Here is a 6,000-nt window from a genome sequence, read left to right as displayed (position 1 = left end):
GCCTTGATGGTCTGCGGCCGCGGGAACATCGTGACTGCCTCTACCTTCGTCTGCAACAGAATTGCACCTTCCGAAGTAATGCGGTGGCCCAAGAAATCAATCTGCTGCAGGCCGAACTGCCACTTGGCTGGGTTGATGATCAGGCCGTGTTGGCTGAGGTGTCGAAAGAGGGTGCGTAAATGGCAGATGTGCTCCTCTTTGTTAGGGCTGGCGATAAGGATATCGTCGAGGTAGATGAATATAAATTTAAGGTCCCGCAGTACCGAGTCCATCAGGTACTGGAAAGCCTGTGCAGCATTCTTCAGCCCAAATGGCATCCGTAGAAACTTGAACAGGCCAAAGGGGGTAATGACTGCAGTTTTCTGGACGTCTTGCGGGTGTACGGGGACCTGGTGGTAACCATGGACGAGGTCGACCTTGGAGAATATAGAATTTCCCGCCAAGTGGGCAGAGAAATCTTGAACATGAGGGATCGGGTACCGATCGGGAGTAGTGGCATCATTAAGGCATCGGTAGTCGCCGCATGGCCGCCATCCGCCGCTGGGTTTCGGGACAATGTGGAGAGGTGAAGACCAGGGACTATTCGACTGGCGAATAATCCCTAGCCGCTCCATCGTGGTGAACTCCGCCTTCGCAGCCGCGAGCTTGCCAGGTTCCAGACGCCAAGCCCGTGCGTAGACCGGGAAGCCAGTCGTAGTGATGTGGTGTTCGACACCATGTTTAGTGGCCGAGGAGAAGGTGGGCCTGGTCAGGTCCGGGAATTCGCCTAGCAGGCGAGTGAAATCGTCCGGAGAGGGCAATGTGCAGGACATGGCGGTACTGCGGAAGCAAGGGATGGAGTGGAAAGTGGCCGCATTAATTAACCGTCAGTTCCTTACATCTACCAAGAGGCTGTTGGCACATAAGAAATCCGCACCTTGGCTGTGATGAATTCCCAATGAAACCGTTGCCCGCCGAAGCACACCTGGACCCGCCATTTGCCAAAGATACGAATAGCCCCGCCATTAGCTGCTTCGAGGGAGAGGCCGTGCCTCCCAGCCTGTATATCCAGTGGTGACGCAGGAAGGAAGCTACACTGCGCCCCGGTGTCGCATAAAAACCGCCGACCAGAGAGGTAATCCGTGATAGAGGAGCTTCCCTGAAATTCCCAATCGCCATCGCGGCCGCAGGACATCCCTCAGATTCGGTCCTCCTTTGCCAGGGGTGAAGGAGCCCCACCGCTACCGGCCCTGGGCGGGGTGAAGAAGCCCCACCGCTACCGGCCCCAGGCGGGGTGAAGAAGTCCCACCGCTACCGGCCCCGGGCGGGGTGAAGAAGTCCCACCGCTACCGGCCCCGGGCGGGGTGAAGAAGTCCCACCGCTACCGGCCCCAGGCGGGGTGAAGAAGTCCCACCGCTACTGGCCCCGGGCGGGGTGAAGAAGTCCCACCGCTACCGGCCCCGGGCGGGGTGAAGGAGCCCCACCGCTACCGGCCCCGGGCGGGGTGAAGGAGCCCCACCGCTACCGGCCCCGGGCGGGGTGAAGAAGCCCCACCGCTACCGGCCCTGGGCGGGGTGAAGAAGCCCCACCGCTACCGGCCCCAGGCGGGGTGAAGAAGTCCCACCGCTACCGGCCCTGGACGGGGTGAATAAGTCCCACCGCTACCGGCCCCGGGCGGGGTGAAGAAGTCCCACCGCTACCGGCCCCGGGCGGGGTGAAGAAGTCCCACCGCTGCCGCCCCGGGCGGGGTGAAGTAGTCCCACCGCTACCGGCCCCGGGCGGGGTGAAGAAGCCCCACCGCTACCGGCCCCGGGCGGGGTGAAGGAGCCCCACCGCTACCGGCCCCGGGCGGGGTGAAGGAGCCCCACCGCTACCGGCCCCGGGCGGGGTGAAGGAGCCCCACCGCTACCGGCCCCGGGCGGGGTGAAGGAACCCCACCGCTACCGGCCCCGGGCGGGGTGAAGGAGCCCCACCGCTACCGGCCCCGGGCGGGGTGAAGGAGCCCCACCGCTACCGGCCCCGGGCGGGGTGAAGGAGCCCCACCGCTACCGGCCCCGGGCGGGGTGAAGGCGACCCACCGCTACCGGCCCCGGGCGGGGTGAAGAAGTCCCACCGCTACCGGCCCTGGGCGGGGTGAAGAAGTCCCACCGCTACCGGCCCCGGGCGGGGTGAAGAAGTCCCACCGCTACCGGCCCCGGGCAGGGTGAAGAAGTCCCACCGCTACCGGCCCCGGGCGGGGTGAAGAAGTCCCACCGCTACCGGCCCCGGGCGGGTTGAAGAAGCCCCACCGCTACCGGCCCCGGGCGGGGTGAAGAAGCCCCACCGCTACCGGCCCCGGGCGGGGTGAAGAAGCCCCACCGCTACCGGCCCCGGGCGGGTTGAAGAAGCCCCACCGCTACCGGCCCCGGGCGGGGTGAAGAAGCCCCACCGCTACCGGCCCCGGGCGGGGTGAAGAAGCCCCACCGCTACCGGCCCCGGGCGGGGTGAAGAAGTCCCACCGCTACCGGCCCCGGGTGGGGTGAAGTCCCACCGCTACCGGCCCCGGGTGGGGTGAAGTCCCACTGCTACCGGCCCCTTGCGGGGTGAAGAAGTCCCATGGCTATTAGCCCCTGGCGGGGTGAAGAAGGGTTTGCTGCCCACGTCATCGTCAGGAGCCTGCACATCAGCTGTGATAAAAGTGCAACCTGACGGAGGGCGCAAGTTTAAAGCAGAGCTTGAATTCCTCACGGAGAAGGAACAGGGGTCAGATTCCCAGAGAGCATGCTCACCAACAATAACAATAAAACAATCACCAACATACTGTGGTAAACCACTGTTACCGTTCCCAACCGTTCACTATTGTTACACTGTTGTTATCACTGTTTACACTGTTGTTATCACTACACAAGTTTACCTCTTGCCACGCACGCTGTTATACCTAGGCATACCTCAGCTGAATCCGCCCATGGCTCCACCTGCTTGCCCAGGTATAAAGGTGACCGCTTGGCTAGTATTCTTCCTTGTTGGAACCGATCACCCACGAGGGTGGGCTCTGTTATTTAGCCAATAAAAACCTATAGTTACTACCTTAACTCGTCGCTTTTCATGGACTGAATTGATAGGTATTTCAATTTTATTGGCTAAATTTTGAAATGTATGGACCGGAGCAGCCAAACGACCAGCCAAACGGTCAGCTACAACAGCCCCAGCCAAACGGCCAGCTACAACAGCCCCAGCCAAATGGCCAGCTACAACAGCCCCAGCAGCCGACCTGGCTGCGAGCCCTCCGACCGCCGTACCTGGATCTAAACCCACAGGCAGCGAATTCAGCCCTCGACTTCGAACACTGGCTGAGCTGTTTCGAATCCTACCTGGGAGAATCTGGCGTGCCTCCGGAATCCAAACTAAGAGTTCTGACCGCCCAGGTGAGCCCTAAAGTATTTGCACTCATCCGGGACTTTGCTACATGCGAGGACGCCCTCAACCTGCTAAAAGAGCAGTACCGGAGCCCAGTAAATTCAATGTATGCCAGACATCTCCTAAGATCCCGCTCGCAACAGCCAGGAGAGTCTGTAGATGAATTTTTACGGGCGCTACAAACACTCGGCAGGGACTGTGACTTTAAAGCTGTAACGGCTGCAGAACATACTGAAGGAAATAGCCACGATGCCTTCGTGAAAGGCCTTCGGTCCGACTACTCACGGCAAAGACTGCTCGAATCAAAGGACCTCGACTTGAAAACAGCTGCAGCCCTTGCTTGCTCCTTGGAAGTGGCCCATCGGGACCTCGAGGCATACTCCAGGTACAGTGCTGCGTGACCCTGGGACTCGGGCCCGACTCCGGCCGCTATACCCCTCGCACCACCGCCCCTGGGACCTACTACGGCGTCGGTGTCCCGGAATCGATCGGGACCGCCACCCCCGGGACCTGTTGCGGCAGCGGACCTCCGCGATCGGGCCGCCAGCTGCTTCTTCTGTGGCCAGGCGAGGCATCAAAGGGCGCGCTGCCCTGCAAGGAACGCGACCTGCTCTGGCTGCAAAAAGAAAGGCCACTTCGTAAACGCCTGCAGGGGGAAAGCCACAGACGCCAGCAGTGCCTCATGTGAGTTGTGGGGGCGGCCATCTTTGATCAAGGCCACATGTGAGTCGTGAGGTGGCCATCTTTGATCAAGGCCACAGACGCCAGCAGTGCCTCATGTGAGTTGTGGGGGTGGCCATCTTCTCCGCCATTTTGTCCAACTTCGTGGGGATCCGCTTCATGGGCGCCGCCATTTTGTTCACCGCACTCGGCCGCCGTTTTGTCTCCAGGCCCGACCACCGCCTCACCTGCAGACTACAGCAGCTCACTCAGCCATACACTGGCCTCCGTCACGCTTGACCAAGCTCTCCCGCATCATCTGTCCAAGTCCATGATGGACATCGAAGTAAACGGCCGCGCCACGACCTGCCTGTTCGACAGCGGAAGCACGGAGAGTTTTATTCACCCAGACACGGTGAGCTGCTACTCCCTCACTGTCCGGCCAATGCACCATCGGATCTCGATGGCGGCGAAGTCCCATTCAACAGACATCAGCGGCTACTGTGTGGTGACCCTGTCGGTTAGGGGCACGGAATATAAAAACTTTAAACTTCTCGTCCTGCCCCAGCTCTGCGCTGCCGTCCTACTAGGGCTGGATTTCCAATGCCACCTTCAAAGTGTCACTTTGGCTTACGGTGGACCCCTCCCCCCCACTCACAGTCTGCAACCAGCAAAATTTAAACCGCCCGCCGCGTACCACCTGCGGCCTCTCCACCCTCAAAGTCCCGCCCCCCTCCTTGTTCGCTAACCTCACCTGTGACTGTAAACCCGTCGCTACCAAGAGCAGGCGGTACAGCGCCGGGGACAGAGCTTTTATTAGCTCTGAGGTGCAGCGACTCCTGAAGGAGGGCATCATCGAGGGGAGCACCAGCCCCTGGCGTGCTCAGGTCGTAGTCGTTAAGACCGGCGATAAACACCGCCTGGTCATCGACTACAGCCAAACCATAAACCGGTACACCCAGCTGGACGCATACCCCCTCCCCCGCATATCTGATATGGTCAACCAGATTGCACAGTACCGGGTATTCTCCACCATCGACCTCAAGTCGGCCTATCACCAACTCCCTATCCGCCCTGAGGACCGCCAGTATACCGCCTTCGAGGCGAATGGCCGCCTCTACCACTTCCTTAGGGTTCCCTTCGGCGTCACCAACGGGATTTCGGTCTTCCAAAGGGAGATGGACCGGATGGTCGACCAGAACGCGCTGCAGGCCACGTTCCCTTATCTAGGTAACGTCACCATCTGCGGCCATGGCCAGCAGGACCTTGATGCTAATCTGGAGAAATTCCTCCGTACGGCCCAACGGCTGAACCTCACTTACAATAAGGAGAAATGTGTGTTTAACACCTCGCGCCTTGCCATCCTCGGCTGCGTAGTAGAGAACGGAGTCATCGGCCCCGACCCCGAAAGAATGCGCCCCCTCATGGAGCTTCCCCTCCCCCACTGTCCAAAGGCGCTGAAGAGAACCCTGGGGCTCTTCGCTTACTATGCCCAATGGGTGCCCAATTATGCGGACAAAGCCAGACCCCTCATGAAGTCCACCTCCTTCCCCCTGACAGCAGAAGCAGGCGCAGCCTTCTCCCTCATAAAAGGAGACATTGCGAAGGCCACAATGCACGCAGTGGATGAGTCCATCCCTTTCCAAGTGGAAAGCGATGCATCCGACTTCGCCCTAGCTGCAACCCTTAACCAGGCGGGGAGACCTGTGGCCTTCTTCTCAAGGACCCTCCAGGGCCCTGAGATCCGACACTCTTCTGTCGAGAAGGAGTCCCAGGCGATTGTGGAGGCGGTACGACGCTGGAGGCATTACCTGGCAGGCAAATGATTTACCCTCCTCACCGACCAGCGTTCGGTTGCTTTTATGTTTAATAACAAGCTGAAGGGCAAAATCAAGAACGACAAGATCTTGAGGTGGAGAATTGAGCTCTCCACCTACGATTACGATATCTTGTACCGGCCTGGTA

This window comes from Somniosus microcephalus, unplaced genomic scaffold, assembly GCF_052327205.1.
Source record: "Somniosus microcephalus isolate GS21.2 unplaced genomic scaffold, FLI_Smic_1.0 unresolved_chr1, whole genome shotgun sequence".
NCBI lineage: Eukaryota > Metazoa > Chordata > Chondrichthyes > Squaliformes > Somniosidae > Somniosus > Somniosus microcephalus.
This window is presented reverse-complemented; position numbering follows the sequence as displayed.